General features: G+C 42.4%; 1 protein-coding gene across 3 annotated transcripts in view; it reads left to right on the top strand.

Moving 5' to 3' along the window:
* The first annotated feature begins 1,994 nt into the window (after positions 1-1,994).
* Positions 1,995-21,622, top strand: part of ZFAND6 (zinc finger AN1-type containing 6) — a 72,620-nt gene continuing 52,992 nt past the window's right edge. For 2 of the 3 annotated variants that reach the window (XR_003940354.1, XM_030189835.1), the window contains exons 1-2: positions 1,995-2,204; positions 18,223-18,385. The gene's annotated coding sequence lies outside the window, so the exon portion shown is untranslated. The other variant, XM_030189836.1, reaches the window with a different exon arrangement.

The following is a 21,622-nucleotide window of genomic DNA, read 5'->3' on the forward strand; positions in this document are numbered from 1 at the left end:
CTAGTGGTTGGGAGGCGGGGCTAGTGCTGGGCAGACTTCTACGGTCTGTGCCCTGAAAATGGCAGATACAAATCAAGGTCAGGTATACACAAAAAGTAGCACATATGAGAAGGAGGAAGCCTATATGGTTCTCCAAACATGTAGCTGAAAAGATATGAGCAAAAGAGGGTTTGTTCAAGAAATACCAAACAAAATAAAACATGGAAAAGAAAATAAGATGATACCTAACATAGTAACATAGTTACTATGTTAGGTATCATCTTATTTTCTATAAAACTAGAGGAGATAAATCTCTGTAATCCTCACCGAGCTGACTCTAGGTGGTCTCTCAGATGAAGTGGACACAGGTTTTTCCCTTTAGACTCCAGCCGAAGAAAGGGGGTGTTGATGCCCCTGTATAAGTCATTGGTGAGGCTTTGAGTATTGTGTTCAGTTCTGGAGGCCGTATCTTGTTAAAGATGTAAAAAGAATTGAAGTGGTGCAAAGAAAAGCTATGAGAATGGTATGGGATTTGCGTTACAAGACGTATGAGGAGAGACTTGCTGACCTGAACATGTATACCCTGGAGGAAAGGAGGAACAGGGGTGATATGATACAGACGTTCAGATATTTGAAAGGTATTAATCCGCAAACGAACCTTTTCCGGAGATGCTAAGGCGGTAGAACGAGAGGACATGAAATGAGATTGAAGGGCGGCAGACTCAAGAAAAATGTCAGGAAGTATTTTTTCATGGAGAGAGTAGTGGATGCTTGGAATGCCCTCCCGCGGGAGGTGGTGGAAATGAAAATGGTAACGGAATTCAAACATGAGTGGGATAAACATAAAGGAATCCTGCTCAGAAGGAATGGATCCTAAGGAGCTTAGACGAGATTGGGTGGCAAAGCCGGTGGCGGGAGACGGAGATGGTGCTGGGCAGACTTATACAGTCTGTGCCAGAGCCGATGGTGGGAGGCGGGACTGATGGTTTGGAGGTGGGGATAGTGCTGGGCAGACTTATACGATCTGTGCCAGAACCGGTGGTGGGAGGCGGGACTGATGGTTTGGAGGTGAGGATAGTGCTGGGCAGACTTATACGGTCTGTGCCCGAAAAAGGACAGGTACAAATCAAGGTAAGGTATACACAAAAAGTAGCACATGTGAGTTTATCTTGTTGGGCAGACTGATTGGACCGCGCAGGTCTTTTTCTGCCGTCATCTACTATGTTACTATGGAAAAGAAAATAAGATGATACCTTTTTATTGGACATAAGTTAATACATTTCTTGATTAGCTTTCGAAGGTTGCCCTTCTTCATCAGATCGGAAATCTGGCTGGAGTGTAAATTTTAAGGGGCTTCGACTTTAGCTTCAGAACTTTTACTACAGGAACAGTGCTGGGCAGACTTTTACAGTCTGTGCCCTGAGAATGGCAGGGACAAATCAAACTCAGGTATAAAGTATCACATACCATGTAAAATGAGTTTATCTTGTTGGGCAGACTGGATGGACCGTACAGGTCTTTATCTGCCGTCATTTACTATGTTTACATGCTAGGGTGTTCCTATAACCAGCCTCTCCAAATATACAAATTAGCTATGAAAACTTATTCCACTATATTTCCTCTATGATTATTTATAGTTCTTATTCATTATATTCTGGTAAATTTTGATAATTTTCGTTTCACTTTAAGGAATTTTCGTTAATGAAAATGATTAATTATAGCTCTTGTTGTATTCTGGTCAATAAACTTTTTATCCTTAGCCAATTCCCCCCCCCCCCCCCCCGGCCGTTGCTCTAAAGACTTCACTGGAGCCACCGCACTAGTGCGCGTTCTTCTCCTGCTGTCTGTGTGTGTGATCCGAGATCGCGGGCTAAGCGCGCGCAATCCCCGCACCCCCCGCGGCATTCTGGGGGTTGTAGTCCAGTCCCGCCCCGCCCTTCCTTGTGACGCTTGGCCTGCGCTCCCTCAGTAATAATTGGGGGGGGCGGAAGTGACGTCAGCGGCCATTACGCTGCGTCCCGGGGACGTGGGTGACGGCGGCGCCCCGCGGCGGACGGGGAAAGTTACTGGCTTTGGTCCTTGGCGCGCTTGGCCTCGGGATCCGGCGGAAAGAGCGCCTGCGCGGAGACAAGAGACGCGGTCGCGAGACGGGGCGCGAGAGCCCCTCACTGGAGCTGAGCTCAGGGCCGGGCTCCTCTCATTAACCCCCTCATGCCCGCATTCCGGTTAGTATCGTCTCTGCTCGTTAATGGGCGCTGCCGCTGCTGCTGCTCTTGCTCTGGTTCCTGCTAGAGGTTCTGAGCAGCTGAAGTGAACTTTATGCCATTAAGAAGCGGATGACTCCAGGGGACCAGTGTACAGGTAGTGCTGCTGCTGCTCAGCCAGTGCCACTAATATTAAGAAATGGGGACCCAAAGTGAAATGCAGCCAAATGCCTAAACCCGTGAGTGAAGCTGTGTTGGGGATGCAAAGGGCAAGGACAGAACAACTTAAGAGGAGATCAAGATTGCAGGCTTGTGGGCGAGCATACACAGAAAAGGAGTTTGTCTCTCACTGGGGAGGGACCTGGGGGATGAGGTTAAAGCACAGACAGCAAACCCAGTGTTGGGTGAGGGAGGACAAGACTTATATGATGGCAAAATTCTCAACAATTTGATTCAGTATCTTAAATTTGTTACTCAAATGCAGCATTTATATTTGCTTACATGGATGGACAAATAAAATGTACACAGTTCATCCAGTATTATAAATGCTCTTTTGGGGGGAAGTTTTCCATTTTCTCTTTTTCTTTTTGGAAATGTGCACATTTGATACATTTGTAGCAGTGGAGGAGTAGCCTAGTGCTTAGTGCAGTGGAGAACTGAGTTCAATTCCCACTGCAGCTCCTTGTGACTCTGGGCAAGTCACTTAACCCTCCATTGCCCCTGGTACAAAATAAGTACCTGAATATATGTGAACCACTTTGAATGTAGTTGGAAAAACTTCAGAAAGGCAGTATATCAAGTCCCATTTCCCTTTCCCTTTGTATTGTGCTCAGTTAGAAGGAAATGTGTTTTTATGGGGTTTTTGTTTCTCCACTGTTGTTTTATATGCAAAGTGTCCTTTAGAAGTGTCTATTCTTGTCATATGGTGCATAACTAAGTTCTGGAATCTGTTGCCAGACAACATGATTAAAGCAACTATCATAGCAGGGTTCAAAAGAGCTTTCAGAAGTTGCTCGAGGAAAAGTCCATAATTTATTAGCTAGGTAGACTTTGGAAAGCCTTTGCTTACAGTATTCTTGGAAATGAGCTTTGAGGTATGACAGGTACTTGTGACCCAGACTGGCCTCTGTTGGATAAAGGATACTGGGTTGATGAGTTTTGGACAAGTAGCTGAAGATTGGAGGGTGGTCATGTAACACCGATTTTTAACAAGGTTTCCAGGGTGATCTGGGAAATTACAGACTGGTAAGCCTGACTTCAGTGCCGGGTAAAATAGTGGAAACTGTTATAAAGAATAAAATTACAGAGCACGTAGGCAAACATGGTTTAGGTTTAATGGGACAGTTAGCATGGGTTCAGCCAAGGGAAGTCTTGCCTCACCAATTTGCTTCATTTATTTGAAGGTGCTTCAGGGATCTGCACTGGTGCTATTTAACATATTTATAAATGGTCTGGAAAATGGAACAAAAAGTGAGGTGATTAAATTTGCAGATGACAAAACTATTCAAAGTTGTCAAAACGCATGCGGATTGTGAAAAATTGCAGGAAGACCTTAGGGTTATCAATAGAAATCAAACAAAATAAAACATGGAAAAGAAAATAAGATGATACCTTTTTTATTGGACATAACTTAATACATTTCTTGATTAGCTTTCGAAGGTTGCCCTTCTTCGTCAGATCGGAAATAAGCAAATGTGCTAGCTGACAGTGTAAATAAGTGAAAACATTCAAGCATTACTATGACAGTCTGACAGGGTGGGAGGATGGGGGTGGGTCGGAGGTATGCATGGGGACATCAAAGCACATCATTGATATTCTAACAGGATGGGTGTGGATAGGTGAGGTATTGGGTGCATGTATGCCTTTCAAGTATGGCTAACAAGATTTTATTTTGTTTATTTTATTTATTAAACTTTGATTGCCCTACTGTGTAACTGGTTGGCATTAGTTTAGCTAGCCCTGGTACTGTTGTAACTGGTATTGGTATTAATTTAACTAGCTCTGGTACTATTGTAACTGGTATTAGATTATCTAGCTCTTGTACTGTTGTAACTAGTATTGTTATTGGTATATTTATTTCCAGCATTGATAATGTATAACTGGTATTGGTATTAGTTTAGTTAGTTCTGATACTGTGTAACTAGTATTAGTTTAGCTAGCTTTGGTACCGCTATAACTAGTAGTTATTTTATTTATAACCTGCATTAGTACTGTGTAACTGGTACTGGTATTAGTTTAGCAAGCTTTGGTACTATTGTAACTGGTATTGATATTAGTTTTTCTACCTCTGGTACTGTTGTAACTAGTATTGGTATTGGTGTATTTATCGCCAGCATAGGTAATATGTAATTGGCATTGGTATTAGTTTAGCTAGTTCTGGTACTGTGTAACTAGTATTAGTATTTGTTTAGTTAGCTCTGGTACCCCTTCCCGTGCACTCCGCTCCATGGATAAATCCTTCGTATCTGTTCCCTTCTCCACTACTGCCAACTCCAGACTTCGTGCCTTCTGTCTCGCTGCACCCTACGCCTGGAATAAAGTTCCTGAGCCCATACGTCTTGCCCCATCCTTAGCCACCTTTAAATCTAGACTGAAAGCCCACCTCTTTAACATTGCTTTTGACTCGTAACCACTTGTAACCACTCGCCTCCACCTACCCTCCTCTCCTCCTTCCTGTACACATTAATTGATTTGATTACTTTATTTTTTTGTCTATTAGATTGTAAGCTCTTTGAGCAGGGACTGTCTTTCATCTATGTTTGTGCAGCGCTGCGTACACCTTGTAGCGCTATAGAAATGCTAAATAGTAGTAGTAGTAGCTAGCACATTTGCTTATTTCCGATCTGACGAAGAAGGGCAACCTTCGAAAGCTAATCAAGAAATGTATTAAGTTATGTCCAATAAAAAAAGGTATCATCTTATTTTCTTTTCCATGTTTTATTTTGTTTGATTTCTATTGATAACCTTAAGAGTGGACTAACACGGTTACCACACTCCTCTAAGGAAGACCTTAGGAAACTGGAAGACTGGGTGTCCATATGGCAGATGAAATTTAATGTAGACAAATGCAAAGTGATGCACATAGACCACAATAAGATGGGAAGGAGATACCTTACTCTGAACCCTGCATTCTTGAGCAACTGTCAGCTTTCTCCCAGTTCTTACATAACCCTACTTAGATCACCTGTTCACTTGAGAATTGGAGGAGGGAATAAAAATCAGGAAACTGGGGTTCAAATCCCACTTCAAACACAAGATTATCCTTGGGGCTTTGGGCACACATTTTAATAAGAATATAAGAATAGCCATACTGGGTCAGACCAGTGGCCCATCTAGCCCAGTATCTTGTTTGCAACAGTGGTCAATCAGGTCACAAGTACCTGGCAGAAACCCAATTAGTAACATTTCATGCTATCATTCCAGGGGCAAGCAGTGGCTTCCCCCATGTCCACCTCAATGACAGACTATGGACTTTTCCTCCAGGAACTTGTCAAAGCCTTTTTTAAGCCAGATACGCTAACCGTTGTTACTACATCGTCCAGCAACATTTTATGTTGTAGCAGAAACTTGAATCATATTAACCCCCCCCCCCCCCCCTAAAATACATATAAATGTGGTCAGGTACATCTTAAAACTATTAATGTAAGATCATAGAAAATATTTCTTTAAAACATAGATTTGTGGCAGATGCCAACCATGATCTTCTAAAATGAACACCATTATAAGGATGCAGAATTAGTCTGCAGGCAGTTCGGGTGTTGAATCCGAAAATGAACTTCTATCTGTGATAGCAGCTTGTCCACATCTCCTCTCCATGATGGGCATGTACGTCATGATCAGTACAAAAGAAATCTTCAATGCAATGGACTTTAAAGAATGTTACACCAGAAGTTTATTGACTACTGATTTCTTGATGGCGCTACTGTGTTCTATTAAATTGCTGCTTCATTTTCCCAATATTCAAGTTGCAGGGCCAGATAGCTATGAATTCAACTCCTGAACTTTAGCAGTTTCTGAAACCTCTCAAGTCCTATCTTTCACCTGAAATAGGGTGAATGAAAGTCTTGGCTGCAGATGTCAACAACTGCCACATCTGTAATGGCCATGTTGTCAATTGGACTGTGTATGCGATGGTGATACGTACCGTTGACTACTAGCATAGCTGAGATTTCTGCCTCTCATGTGCAGTTAACAGATCTTTCTTGGCAAAGTGATCTTTGTTTTGTATTATCTACCAATGTTTTCTTAATATGTTATATCTCTTGAAAAGTGTGTGACAGGCAGTGCACATACTATTTTATAATTTGGTGGTTTTGGAAATTCTCTTTTAAATTTGTCTGCTCTGTGGTATCCCTTAGTGATGGATTCTTTTGGATATCCCTTTGCACTGCATCTCTTGGTCATTTCTCTGGACTCTCTTTCCAGAAAAAGAACCGTCAGAACATAGGCTCTTAGCCCTTAGAAACGGACTGTATGGTAGATACATTTTTAAGGGATCTGTTACAGCAACTTTGAAAGTCAAGAAATTCACATCAGTTGGTTTGTCATATAGGTCCGTATAGAACAGGGGTAGGCAACTCCGGTCCTCGAGAACCGCAGGCAGGTCAGGTTTTCAGGATATCCACAATGAATATGCAGGAGAGAGATTTGCAAGCACTGCCTCCATGGTATGCAAATCTATCTCCTGCATATTAATTGTGGATATCCTGAAAACCTGACCTGCCTGTGCTCTCGAGGACCGGAGTTGCCTACCCCTGGTATAGAATGAGTCTTGATGAAAAATGATTGTCAACAAATAGAATACTGTGTGGGTTATAGTTCACCTAAAATCTCAAGTTCAAATCAAAAGTGTTGAATAATTAAAAAAAAGCTTTTAAGATAATTTTCATCTCCTTTTCAGACCATGAAGATATCTATATACCTTTTCCATAGCCCAACATTCTTCACATAGACTTGATCTTTGAAATATTTGTTTTCAAACTGGATAGCATAAAGGTTCGCCACCAGTGGTGCCACCCATCACCGTTACTTTTATCTGTTGGTAGAAAATATTATCAAAAGAAAATAAGTGTTTTGTCAATTATAGGATTTTCACAACACTCTATTTGTATCTGTGGACAGATGGTTTCTGTCAGTGCCTCTCTTGTTGCCTCTGGGGCAATGTTTGTATGTAATGACTCAATGTCAAAAGTTACCAAAGTGATTTATTTTTCTGTCTTGATGTCACTTTGCTGCTCCCCAGTATCTCTCCACACTCGTCCTTCCCTACACCCCTTCCCGTGCACTCCGCTCCATGGATAAATCCTTCTTATCTGTTCCCTTCTCCGCTACTGCCAACTCCAGACTTCGCGCCTTCTGTCTCGCTGCACCCTATGCCTGGAATAAACTTCCTGAGCCCCTACGTCTTGCCCCATCCTTGGCCACCTTTAAATCTAGACTGAAAGCCCACCTCTTTAACATTGCTTTTGACTCATAACCACTTGTAACCACTCGCCTCCACCTACCCTCCTCTCTTCCTTCCTGTTCACATTCATTGATTTGATTTGCTTACTTTATTTCTTGTCTATTAGATTGTAAGCTCTTTGAGCAGGGACTGTCTTTCTTCTACGTTTGTGCAGCGCTGCGTATGCCTTGTAGCGCTATAGAAATGCTAAATAGTAGTAGTAGTAGTAACCAGAGAAAAATGTAGGCAGATAAAGACCATATGGCCTATCCAGTCTTCCTATCCATGCAATCTACCTACTGCTGCTCCCTTAGACATCCTTTGTACTTGTCCCAAGCTCTCTTGAATTCATAAACTGATTTCATCTCCACACCACTTCCACCGGGAGGCCATTCCACAAATTCATCACCATTTCCGTGAAGAAGTATTTCCTCAGGTTACTTCTGAGCCTGTCCCCTTTCACCTTCATCCTATGTCCCTTTGTTCCAGAGCTTCCGTTCAGTTGAAAGAGACCTGCCTCCTGTGCATTTATGCCATGTATGTAATTAAATGACTATCATATCTCCTGTCTCTCCTTTCTTCCAAAATATACATAATGAGATCTTTGTGCCCATGTGCTTTATGACGAAGACCACTGCCCATTTTGGTAGACGCCCTCTGTACTGACTCATCCTTCTTATATCTTTTTGAAGGTGTGGTCTGCAGAATTGCATGATGTTTCAGCAGAGTCTTATACAGAGGCATCATCGCCTCCTTTTTCATACTGGCCATTCCTCTCCCTATGCATCATATAGCTTTCAACGTCGCCTTTTCTACCTGTTTAGCCACCTTAAGATCATCACATGTGATCACACCTATGTCATAAGTACATAAGTAATGCCACACTGGGAAAAGACCAAGGGTCCATCGAGCCCAGCATCCTGTCCACGACAGCGGCCAATCCAGGCCAAGGGCACCTGGCGAGCTTCCCAAACGTACAAACATTCTATATATGTTATTCCTGGAATTGTGGATTCTTCCCAAGTCCATGTCCTGCTCCTTTTTCATGCACAAAAGTTCTTCACCCATAAACTGGTGCTGTTCCCTCGGGTTTTTGCAGCCCAAATGCATGACCCTGCATTCAATTAACATTAAAACTAAGCTGCCAAATTCCAGACCATTCCTCTAGCTTCGCAAAGTCCTTCATGTTACCCACACCATCAGGGGTATCTGCCCTATTTCAGATTTTGCAAAGAGGCCACATGGATTTACTGAAGGGAAATCTTGCTTCACCAATCTATTACATTTCTTTGAAGGGGTGAACAAACGTGGATAAAGACGAGCCGGTTGATATTGTGTACCTGGATTTTCAAAAGGCGTTTGACAGAGTACCTCATGAAAGAATTCAGAGGAAATTGGAGAGTCATGGGATAGGAAGTAGTGTCCTATTGTGGATTAAAAACTGGTAAAAAGATAGAAAACAGAGAGTAGGGTTAAATGGTCAGTATTCTCAATGGAGAAGGGTAGTTAGTGGGGCTCCCCAGGGGTCTGTGCTGGGACCGCTGCTTTTTAACATATTTATAAATGATCTAGAGATGGGAGTAACTAGTGAGGTAATTAAATTTGCTGATGACACAAAGTTATTCAAAGTCGTAAAATCGCGGGAGGATTGTGAAAAATTACAAGAGGACCTTTTGAGACTGGGAGACTGGGCGTCTAAATGGCAGATGACGTTTAATGTGAGCAAGTGCAAAGTGATGCATGTGGGAAAAAGGAACCTGAACTATAGCTACGTAACGCAAGGTTCCACATTAGGAGTCATTGACCAAGACAGGGATCTTGGCGTTGATATGTTGAAACCCTTTACTCATTGTGTTGCGGTGGCTAAGAAAGCAAATAGATTGTAAGGTATTATTAGAAAAGGAATGGAAAACAAAAGCGAAGATGTTATAATGCCTTTGTATCGGTCCATGGTGTGACCGCACCTCAATTATTGTGTTCAATTCTGGTTGCCGCATCTCAAAAAAGATATAGTGGAATTAGAAAAAGTACAGGGAAGGGCGACGAAAACGATAAAGGGGGTGGAATGACTTCCCTATGAGGAAAGGCTGAAGTGGCTAGGGCTTTTCAGCTTGGAGAAAAGACAGCTGAGGGGAGATATGATAGAGGTCTATAAAATAATGAGTGGAATGGAACAGTTAGATGTGAATCGTTTGTTTACTCTTTCCAAAAATACTAGGATTAGGGGGGCATGTGATGAAGCTACAAAGTAGTAAATGTGATACGAGTCGGAGAAAGATTTTCTTCACTCAATGTGTAATTAAACTCTGGAGTTCGGTGCCAGAGAATGTGGTAAAGGCGGTTAGCATAGCAGCGTTTAAAAAAAAAAAGGTCTGGACGGCTTCCTAAAGGAAAAGTCCATGGACCATTATTAAATTGACTTGGGGAAAATCTACTGCTATTTCTGGGTTAAGCAGCATCAAATGTATTGAACGTTTTCGGGATCTTGCCTGGTATTTGTGACCTGTATTGGTCACTGTTGAAACAGGATGCTGGGCTTGATGAACCTTTGGTCTGTCCCAGTGTGGCAATACTTATGTACTTATGTAAACCTTACTGGACAGCCCTTCAACAAACTTACTGATAACTTATGAGTCTGTGGTATCTGAAGGGATTTTAGGGACTTATCAGCAAAAATGGAAAGTGCTTCCAGGACTGAACCAATAGCTGAGACTGTTGGTCTACCCGGAGAACTGTGTAAAATTTTATGCATTTTAGGGGGAATGTACAAGGTAGAGGTTACTGGATTCTTAACTGATAAAAATTCAATCTCTCTTTCAGTCAGAAAGCTTCTTGACTCCCCCCCGTTTTAGTCAATGATGAGATCTCTTTCTGAATCTCTTTAGTTGGATTGCTTCTTAACTTCCAATTAAAAGTAGTATCAATTGTCTCTGGATTTTATATATGTAGTCCTTTTTGTTCATTACCACCACAGTTCCTCCCTTGTCTGCTGGTTTGATAATTATAGATGGCTGTTTCTATTAATTCCTCCCTTTTGTGGTTATGTGATGATGATGTTACCAAATTAGAACAAAAAGAGAAAAAGGTATTCTACAACATCATGTAGAATCAACCAAAGCAGGATATCCACAATGAATATTCATGAGAACTTTGCATGCAGTGGAGGCAGTGCAATCAAATATATCTCATGAAAATTCATTGTGGATGTCCTGAAAACCTGACTGGCAGAGGTACTTCCAGGACTAGGTTTGGGAACCACCGAATTAAGGTGTTTGTGTTGCCCGGAGGATTCTACTACTACTAATACTACTACTACTATTTAGCATTTCTATAGCGCTACAAGGCATACGCAGCGCTGCACAAACATAGAAGAAAGACAGTCCCTGCTCAAAGAGCTTACAATCTAATAGACAAAAAATAAATAAAGTAGGCAAATCAAATCAATTAATGTGAACGGGAAGGAAGAGAGGAGGGTAGGTGGAGGCGAGTGGTTACAAGTGGTTACGAGTCAAAAGCAATGTTAAAGAGGTGGGCTTTCAGTCTAGATTTAAAGGTGGCCAAGGATGGGGCAAGACGTAGGAGCTCAGGAAGTTTATTCCAGGCGTAGGGTGCAGCGAGACAGAAGGCGCGAAGTCTGGAGTTGGCAGTAGTGGAGAAGGGAACAGATAAGAAGGATTTATCCATGGAGCGGAGTGCACGGGAAGGGGTGTAGGGAAGGACGAGTGTGGAGAGATACTGGGGAGCAGCAGAGTGAATACATTTATAGGTTAGTAGAAGAAGTTTGAACAGGATGCGAAAACGGATAGGGAGCCAGTGAAGGGTCTTGAAGAGAGGGGTAGTATGAGTAAAGCGACCCTGGCGGAAGATGAGACGGGCAGCAGAGTTTTGAACCGACTGGAGAGGGGAGAGGTGACTAAGTGGGAGGCCAGCAAGAAGCAGATTGCAGTAGTCTAAACGAGAGGTGACAAGGGTTTGGATGAAGGTTTTGGTAGAGTGCTCGGAAAGAAAGGGGCGGATTTTACGGATGTTGTAAAGAAAGAAACGACAGGTCTTGGCGGTCTGCTGGATATGAGCAGAGAAGGAGAGAGAAGAGTCAAAGATGACCCCAAGGTTTCGAGCTGAGGAGACAGGGAGAATGAGAGAGCCATCAACAGAAATAGAAAACGGGGGGAGCGGGGAGGTGGGTTTGGGGGGGAAAATGAGAAGCTCGGTTTTGGTCATATTTAATTTCAGGTGGCATTGAGACATCCAGGCAGCAATGTCAGACAAGCACGCTGAAACTTTGGTTTGGATGCAAGGTGAGATATCAGGGGTAGAAAGGTAGATTTGGGAGTCATCAGCATAAAGATGGTAGGAAAAGCCATGGGATGAGATTAATGAACCAAGGGAAGAAGTGTAGATAGAAAAGAGGAGGGGACCAAGAACAGAACCTTGAGGTACGCCGACAGGCAGAGGGATAGAAGTAGAAGAGGATCCACCAGAGTGAACACTAAAGGTGCGGAGGGAGAGGTAGGAAGAGAACCAGGAAAGGACAGAGCCCTGGAATCCAAGTGAGGACAGGGTATCGAGAAGTATGCTGTGATCGACAGTGTCAAAAGCAGCGGAAAGATCAAGAAGAATGAGGATGGAATATTGACCTCTGGATTTAGCCAGTAATAGGTCATTGGAGACTTTAGTAAGCGCAGTTTCGGTTGAGTGGAGAGGGCGAAAACCAGATTGTAGTGGGTCAAAAATAGCATGTGAGGAGAGAAAATCAAGGCAGCGGCGGTGAACAGCACGCTCAGGTAATTTGGAGAGAAAAGGAAGGAGGGAGATGGGTCGGTAATTAGAGGGACAATACTACTACTGTTGCTGTTGTGATGGACAATGGAGATGCGTGTATTAGAGATTTGGTTAGAAACATAATCTATTATCTTAAGCTTTCCGATGAATTAAAAAGTTCTACCCTATTGTTAAATTCATTATACACCCAAGTTGGTACAAAAGATAGCCCCTTGCTGAGAACTTCAATTTCAATGGAATCTAAGGGTCTATCTGAAATGTTGAATACTTGACTTACAGTGGTGTAGCTCTGGGTGGGCACAGGCTCACCCATTCTTGCCTTAGGCCCACCCAGTCTAGTGCCCCCAAACATCTCCTCTGGCAGCACGGCATATGCCTGTCTCTCTCTGAACCCTCTCATCCCCCTCCCAGTCTGCCTTCAAGCCATCACCTGCAGCAATTCCTGTATGCAAGCTGCACTGGCCCTGCAGGCTTCCCTCTACCACATACTGTCCTTGATGACATCACTTCCTGTTTCTTCACTGGCAGGGATATGGTAGAGGGAAGCCTGCAGGGCAAGTGCAGGTTGTCTACAGGAATCGCTGCCAGTAACAGCTTGGAGGTAGTCTGGGGAGGTTTTCAGAGCGAGACGGTCAGATGCCATGCTGCGGACGGAGGAAAGATGATATGTGAGTAGGTGACGATGGGATGGATTGGTAGAATGAGGGAGAGATGAGGTAGGGTTGGAGGGAAAGGTTAAAAATAAACTGTATGTGTGGAGGTGGGAAGAACCCACTTCGTTTAACTCGGAGCCCACCTGAAATGGCAGGTCTGGCTATGCTCCTACTGACTTAGAATCAATTTGGCTTGTTTGCTTCCTGTCTTCTGATTGAGTTCATATGGTTGTCGTATTGTCTCCCTCCTGCTTCCTCTGGCATGAAAATAATTTCTCTGTCTTAGATTTTGTATATTGTGACTTCTTTTCCATAGCTGAGTCACTTAGAAAACCTGTTATCTTACATTTGTGGATGGAGATTTAGTATATGAGGAGACTAAAGGATCAAATATATCCTCTGATTCACTCCTCACCTCCTCCTTCTCTCTCTCTCTTTGGACTTGGAAGGTTGCATTTGTGAGAGACAAATCTACTTTTGCTTCTAGTTTTCTTCAGCCATGGATAGACATTCCCATATCTGTAATCCTGTTCATATCTCTTGAACATCTCAGATTTAGTTAAGTCAATGTTCTTCTTGTAGTCCTAATATAAGAGGTCAAAACAAGTATTTTGTTTAGGAATTCTAATGCCTTATCTAACTCCTCCTTTTCTTTCTCATCCTTTTGTCTTTGAAGGTTGGATTAATGAAATTATCAGATTACGCAAACACTTTTTTTGAAACTGGTTAAGGTCAGAGCATCGCCAAAGCTTGCCAGATAGTTCATTCCACAAGGAGATTCCAGCTGACACAAAACCCAAAGCTCTTGTGTCAGCATATTGCAATTGCATTACTACATCAACAGAAATACACATAGTGGATTCTGATTTTAACTTACGCCTGGGATGGTACATGTACAGTTCTTGCTTCAGGTAAAATGTATCGCCAACTGTGGGCAATATGCCATCTCTTCGACTAATCAGTTCCATTCACTTATCCTCTTTTCCTTCATCTCACGACTCGACTATTGCAATATCATTTATGCTGGTTTACCTCATGTCTTTAAAGACACTACAGACTCTTCAAAGCACATCCGTAGAACCACTATGCTCTGCTCACTGCTTTGGTCATACAACTCCTTTACTGAAACAATATCACTGGCTATCAGTTCAACAAGCATTATTTATAAAGTGGTTATCCATACAGTCAAAGCCTTCAGGTTCAGCTTTCTTGACTATATCTTCTCTCTCACTGTCCCCTACTCATCAGCCAGGGTTCTCCGGTCAATCAACTATCATTGCGCCTTCTTTTTCTTGTCACCACACATTTGGAACAATCTTCCCCTTCTTCGCAGTAACCTCTCTCTCCGTAGTTTCAAATCCAAACTAAAGACATGGCTATTCAAACAGGCCTTCGGAAACGCAAACTGACAGGAGCCACCAGCGAAATCCATCCTCCCCACCAATACCAGTCTTTTACATTCTCTTCCCACCCTCACTCTTTGTTCTCCTCCCTCACCTCTTTTATTCCTATTTTTACTTTTCTTTCCTTTTGTGTTATAGTTTTCTTTCCTATTATTGATGGAGTTCCTTTTCTTAATTGGTATTATGTAAACTGCTCTGCCTGTCAGGTTGATATTGTAAATTGCAATAAACAATAAAAGCACACACGTATGATATATTGTGGATTAAAAACTGGTTAAAAGATAGAAAACAGAGAGAAGGGTCAGTATTCTCAACGGAGAATGGTAGATAGTGGGGTTCCCCAGGGGTCTGTGCTGGGACCATTCTTTTTGACATATTTATAAATGATCTAGAGATGGGAGTAACTTGTGAGGAAATTAAATTTGCTGACACAACGTTATTCAAAGTTATTAAATCGCAAGAAGATTGTGAAAAATTACAAGAAGACCTTTTGAGACTGGGAGACTGGGTGTCTAAATGGCAGATGACGTTTAATGTGAGCAAGTGCAAATTGATGCATGTGGGAAAGAGGAACCTGAATTATAGCTACATCATGCAAGGTTCCTCATTAGGAGTCACCGATCAGGAAAGGGATCTAGGTGTTGTCGTTGATGATACGTTGAAACCTTCTGGTCAGTGTGCGGCGACAGCGGCTTAGAAAGCAAATAGAATGTTAGGTATTATTAGGAAAGGAATGGGAAACAAAAATGAGGACGTTATAATGCCTTTGTATTGGTCCATAGTGCAACTGCACCTCGAATATTGTGTTCTATTCTGGTCACCGCATCTCAAAGAAGATATAGTGGAATTAGAAAAGGTGCAGAGAAGGGCAATGAAAATGATATAGGGGATGGGACGACTTCCCTATGAGGAAAGGCTAAAGTGGCTGAGGCTCTTCAGCTTGGAGAAAAGATGGCTGAGGGGAGATATGATAGAGGTGTATAAAATAATGAGTGTAGTTGAATGGGTAGACGTGAATCGCTTTTTTACTCTTTCCAAAAATACTAGGACTAGGGGGCATGCAATGAAGCTACAAAGTGTGATTAAGCTGTGGAATTCGTTGCCATAGAATGTTGTAAAAGCAGTTTGCTTAGTGGTGTTTAAAAAAAGGTTTGAGTGGCTTCTTAAGGAGAAGTCCGTAGACCATTATTAAAATTGAAGTTGGGGAAAATCCACTGCTTATTTCTAGGATAAGCAGCATAAAATGTATTGTACTATTTTGGCATTTTGTCAAGTACTTCTGACCTGGATTGGCCACTGTTAGAAACAGGATGCTGGGCTTGATGGACCTTTGGTCTGTACCAGTATGGCAATACTTATGTACTTATATATACACTATATATGTGTATTTGTATATGTGTGTATATGTGTATATAATCAATAAAGAGGACAAGAGGATATTGAGATAACAAACCAAAACAGCCTCTTGTTAAGGAAAGTGCAAGGTACTTAACGGTACTAAATTCCTGTGAAGTGCAAAGAAATATAATGAGGAGGAGGGGAAAAAGCCTCTGCGCCCACACCTCCACCCAATATATATATAAATTTATAGGGTAAGGAGGAAAAACCGTGGGTCCGTTTTCTTCATCGGCATAAAAAACCCTTATCGCAATTCTCTTTTTGATAAGACTTCACAGGAATAACATCAGTGGATCCAAATGAATTAGAAGTGAAAAACTTTACTTAAACATTTAGAACACTTATGGAGATAAATGTGCAAAAGCGGTCAGTCACACTGACTGGCCAGAGTTTCACTATCAAAAGGTGTCTCAAGGCATGCATGACATCAATAGTTAAAGTACGATACATCTTCAATTCAGCATCCACTGATATCTTGAGATGGGGTGGTTAAGACACTTGTTTCCAGATCACTTTTATTTGGTGTTGCAGTCTTTCGTATTCTCTAAGATGGATTATTATAGTTAATTTGTATGGGTTACCAAGCTTCTAGCTCAAGGCTTTACAGATGGTTCAGGACTCTGCCATGTAGCTTTTATTGCGCTGTAGCATTAGGCAACATACTCTCCCTGCTCTTTGTAGATTTGCATTGACTTCCCATTAGGCAGTGGATTTGACACAATGTTGGCATGATGACAACAAAATGCCTAAGAACCACATGTTTGAAAATTGAAATAACATAGATACAATACAATGTCGGCATGATGCCAACGAAACGCCTAAGAAGCACACGTTCGAACATTGAAATAACACAGATACGATAGTGTCGGCATGATGCGAACAAAACGCCTAAGAAGCACACGTTTGAACGCTGAACTAACACAGGATACAGTGTCGGCATGATGTCGACGAAATGCCTAAAAAGCACACGTTCGAACAGTCAAATAACATAGATACGATACAGTGTCGGCATGATGTCGACGAAATGCCTAAAAATCACACGTTCGAACAGTCAAATAACATAGATACGATAGTGTCGGCATGATGTCGACGAAATGCCTAAAAAGCACACGTTCGAACAGTCAAATAACATAGATACGATACAGTGTTGGCATGATGTCGACGAAATGCCTAAAAAGCACACGTTCGAACGCTGAAATAACACAGATAGGATACAGTGTCGGCATGATGTCAGCAAAACGCCTAAGAAGCACACGTTCGAACAGTCAAATAACATAGATAGGATACAGTGTCGGCATGATGTCAGCAAAACGCCTAAGAAGCACACGTTCGAACAGTCAAATAACATAGATAGGATACAGTGTCGGCATGATGTCGACGAAATGCCTAAAAAGCACACGTTCGAACAGTCAAATAACATAGATACGATAGTGTCGGCATGATGTCGACGAAACGCCTAAGAAGCACACGTTCGAACAGTCAAATAACATAGATACGATACAGTGTCGGCATGATGTCGACGAAATGCCTAAAAAGCACACGTTCAAACAGTCAAATAACATAGATACGATACAGTGTCGGCATGATGTCGACGAAACGCCTAAAAAGCACACGTTCAAACAGTCAAATAACATAGATACGATACAGTGTCGGCATGATGTCGACGAAACGCCTAAAAAGCACACGTTCGAACATTGAAATAACACAGATGATACTAGTTTCGAACATTGAAATAACAGAGATGATACTAGGTCCTACAATTCAATGAGGCATTTAACTATGTACCCAGGGTCCAAGTGCAGATATGAAAATGGGGACAAGATGTGTGGTACAGAGTCAGTTGGGATAAATAGATGGGTGACTCCAGGAAAGTTATATGTACAGTTGAATAAGATACAGTATGAGGAATTGGTCTAAGTTACATGGTGTTCAGCAAGCTAGTCCAGGTGTGGAGTGAGTTAGTTGGTCGCCACATGTATTAACTGCTTGTGAGAAGAGCCAGGCTTTCACCTGCTTCCTGAAATAGAGGTAGACTTGTAGGCCTTCTGGGAGTAAATTCCAGAGCTACTCCTGAGAATGCTTGCTGGCGGGTATCCTATCCTACAGTTTCTTTTGATGAGGGGACAGATAGTGATGCTCCTTCTGAGGACCTTAGAGGTCTCCAAGGTGTGTAAAGGTGAAAATCAAGCATAGAGTTTTAAATTTAGCCCCAAAAGGTACTGGTAGCTAGAATTGTTTTTCATTACTTTCATCCTCCCTGCTGGTTTTAACAAGCTTTACTGTTAGTAAATTCATAAGAGATTGTATAAACTTGTTCTCTTAAAGTTGTTCTTAAATTTATTCATTCTGTTTGTTTCTAGTGTGTCAGAAACAATTTGACTGCTGGTTCCCTATTTCAGAAAGGAATGAATGCTGCAGTTCTGTACACAGATTTATCACAAAGGAGATAAGAATGATAGGGCACTCAGGAAGCTAATGTCTGCCTCAGGAAAAAAGAAAACTGAGCAATTGTCATCCTCAAATGTGAGTAGCCAAATGTCTCTACATGCAGCTTAATGCAGTGAGTCTCTTGCACTGAATACCTCTGGGCCGCAAGCCCAAGGGTCTGTCCGTTGTTACTGGGATTAGCTTTGGGGCCTTTTTTTTTGCTGGGAGTAATTGTATTTGGCTAAGTTAGTTCCTGGCCTGGGAGTCACGGTGAAGTTACCTTCTTTCTGGAGTTTAGAGGTCAGTCTGTTATCAGGCAACAGTGCTGTGATGTGCTTGCCTTTTCTCTGATTTAGGAGTTTGCATGTTCTGTATTAGGGTTGGTTCCTGTTTGGAATCGGAGCATAGTAAATTACTGCTCGATACGATGAGGATGAGTTAGATCTTATGCTGCATCTGTATTTAAATTTGAACCCTGCTTTTCCAGTCATAAAATCTGTACAGAGTGGCTTACAACAAATCTAATTATCAGTGTATAATAAAATACATATATTAAATAAAATATATATAAATTGCCATAACAATGAAAATTAATAAGCATCTAACAAAGTAAATCAAAGCAATAAACATATTACGTATCAAAGAAACAGTAAAATAATATCATTCATTCTTTTTGACAATGCACAAGGTATGAAGGTTTTTGGCTTAAGTGGGTAGTTCAACTGGATTTACTAATGCATCCCCACTTTCCTCACTTTATTCAATATCTATTTAAGATCATTTGCGCCCTTTTTGAAGATCCAAGCATTATGATGTTATTGTATGTGGATGATGTATTTGTACTGAATCCTGCCCTGGGAAGCTTAGAAGATACCTTGGCCTCTCTGAAATATTGTGTTTCCCACTGGGAATATTCTGCACTTCCCTTGTCTCTTCTCTGTGCGACATGCCTGCTCAGCAACTGGTAAAAGAAAAGTTAGATTGAGGATGACTTAGGCAAGGAGAGTTTGTACAGACCGGCTAGTCGGCAGTTACAGGGGGGTGGCTGTGGCCCTTGGCGCAGGATCCGGCACGGTGAATCTCCTGAGTTTGTGTGAGGCCTTGGGTGTTGTCGAAGGAGAGATGCGGCAGCTTTCTTTTTGGCCGGTGCTTTGGTTTAAAAAAAAAAATAGCACTGAGATTTTTGCAGCACCTCCAGTATGCTTCTTCTCTCGGCGGCAAGCAGAGCGCCGCCTGTTTCCTGTCAGGTGTGTTCGCCGGCATGGCAGCCCCCGCAGAAGGGGTGAAGCGCTGCTGCTCTTGTGGGGGACAGCACTCCTCGGGCTGCTGCACAATGTGCAGGCTGGTGTCTCCGAGTGGAGGTGTTGATTCAGTCTGCATGTCTGGGGGATGTTTTCAGTCACAGCAGTAGGAAGCCTCCTGTGCCGATTCAACTGTTTGGTGCCTCACCTCAGCAGGAGGCAGGAACGACAGCCATTTTGGGTTTGGCTGAGCACGAGGCTCCCACGCCAGTTGCATGGGATGTGAGGCTCACCTTAGGGGGGGCGGGGACTGGCAGATGGGGGAGTTGGAATATATTGCACTAAATGAAAAATTAGATATAATAGGCATCTCTGAGACCTGGTGGAAGGAGGATAACCAGTGGGACACTGTCATACCGGGGTACAAATTATATCGTAGTGATAGGGTGAATCGGATTGGTGGAGGGGTAGCATTGTATATTAACGAGAGCCTTGAATCAAAGAGATTGAAAATTCTGCAGGAAACAAAACACTCCTTGGAATCACTGTGGATTGAAATTCCATGTGCAAAGGGGAAAAGGATAGTGATAGGAGTGTACTACCGTCCGCCTGGCCAGGACGAACAGACGGATGCGGAAATGTTAAAGGAAATCAGGGACGCAAACAAACTGGGCAACACAATAATAATGGGAGATTTCAATTACCCGCATATAGACTGGGTTAATGTAACATCTGTACACGCAAGGGACATAGGATTTCTTGATGAAATCAAGGACAGCTTCATGGAACAGCTAGTTCAGGAGCCGACAAGAGAAGGAAAAATACTAGACTTAGTCCTTAGTGGTGCTCATGATCTAGTGCAGGGGGTAACGATACGAGGGCCGCTTGATAACAGTGATCATAATATGATCAGTTTTGATATTGGCATTGAAGGAAGTGAAACTAGGAAATCAAGTACGCTAGCGTTTAACTATAGAAAAGGTGATTACGACAAAATGAGAAAAATGGTGAAAAAAAGACTGAAAGGAGCAGCTCGCAGAGTAAAAAACTTGCATCAGGCGTGGATGCTGTTTAAAAACACCATCCTGGAGGTTCAGGACAAATATATTCCATGTATTAGAAAAAAGGGAAAAAAGACTAAACGTCAGCCGGCGTGGCTAAACAGTAAGATAAAGGAAATCATTAGAGCCAAAAAACAATCCTTCAGAAAGTGGAGAAGAGAACCAACTGAAAGTAACAGGATAGATCATAAGGAATGCCAAGCCAAATGCAAAGCGGAGATAAGGAGGGCAAAAAAGGACTTTGAGAAGAAATTAGCGTTGGAAGCAAAAATACATAGTAAAAATTTTTTTAGATACATTAAAAGCAGGAAACCGGCCAAAGAGTCGGTTGGGCCGCTGGACGAAAATGGTGTTAAAGGGGCGATCAAGGAGGACAAAGCCGTAGCGGAGAAATTAAATGAATTCTTTGCTTCGGTCTTCACCGAGGAGGATTTGGGGGGGACACCGGTGCCGGAAAGAATATTTGAAGCGGGGGAGTCGGAGAAACTAAACAAATTCTCTGTAACCTTGGAGGATGTAATGGGTCAGTTCAGCAAGCTGACGAGTAGTAAATCACCGGGACCTGATGGTATTCATCCCAGAGTATTAATAGAACTAAAAAATGAACTTGCGGAGCTACTGTTAGAAATATGCAATCTGTCCCTAAAATCGAGTGTAGTACCGGAAGACTGGAGGGTAGCCAATGTTACTCCGATTTTTAAGAAGGGTTCCAGAGGAGATCCGGGAAATTATAGACCGGTGAGTCTGACGTCGGTGCCGGGCAAGATGGTGGAGGCTATTATTAAGAATAAAATTGCAGAGCATATACAAAAACATGGACTGATGAGACAAAGTCAGCACGGATTTAGTGAAGGGAAGTCTTGCCTCACCAATCTAATGCATTTTTTTGAGGGGGTAAGCAAACATGTGGACAATGGGGAGCCGGTTGATATTGTATATCTGGATTTTCAGAAGGCGTTTGACAAAGTGCCGCACGAAAGACTCCTGAAGAAATTGCAGAGTCATGGAATCGGAGGTAGGGTATTATTATG

The sequence above is a fragment of the Microcaecilia unicolor genome, chromosome 1 (genome assembly GCF_901765095.1).
Source record: "Microcaecilia unicolor chromosome 1, aMicUni1.1, whole genome shotgun sequence".
Taxonomy (NCBI): Eukaryota; Metazoa; Chordata; class Amphibia; order Gymnophiona; family Siphonopidae; genus Microcaecilia; species Microcaecilia unicolor.